The following is a 623-nucleotide window of genomic DNA, read 5'->3' as shown; positions in this document are numbered from 1 at the left end:
GCCTGCATAGGTAAGGAGTCATTAATCCAAGTCAAAAACTGTCAGTGCCTGAAGGAAACAACTGGGATTCCCTACAAAGACCTTGGGAGCTCTCTTTTCCATTCCTGTTTCTGAGGTTTCCCTTTCTATCCCAGCCGATGTTGGGATGGTGATTAAGAATGAGAAACAGAATCCTCATCAGAAGGCTGCTGAGCAAGTGGAACCGTGTAACATTATTGCAAGGATCCCAAGGGAATGTGTCCATGAGTCATGAGTAGGAACACGCCAGTGAGCGTCCGCACAAGCCAAAGATGCAGCAGGAAAACCAACCAGGCGAGAGAGGGGGGAAATCCATCAGTTGTTGGGAAACTCAAAAAGACCTCAATGAAAGCCCAGCCCAGCCGAGAAACCTCATGGGAGAGAGAAAAAACACATGTACTGAGTGTGGGAAAAACTTCAGTAACCGCTCAGGCCTTATTAACCATGAGAGAATTCACACAGGGGAGAGACTTTATGAATGCGATGAGTGCAGGAAAAGCTTCACTCGGAGCTCACACCTTATAAGACATCAGAGAATGCATACGGGAGAGCGACCGCATGAATGCAGTGAGTGCAGGAAAACCTTCAGTAACCGCTCAGACCTT

Source organism: Terrapene carolina, unplaced genomic scaffold, assembly GCF_002925995.2.
Source record: "Terrapene carolina triunguis isolate 2854851 unplaced genomic scaffold, T_m_triunguis-2.0 Scaffold285, whole genome shotgun sequence".
NCBI lineage: Eukaryota > Metazoa > Chordata > Testudines > Emydidae > Terrapene > Terrapene triunguis.
This window is presented reverse-complemented; position numbering follows the sequence as displayed.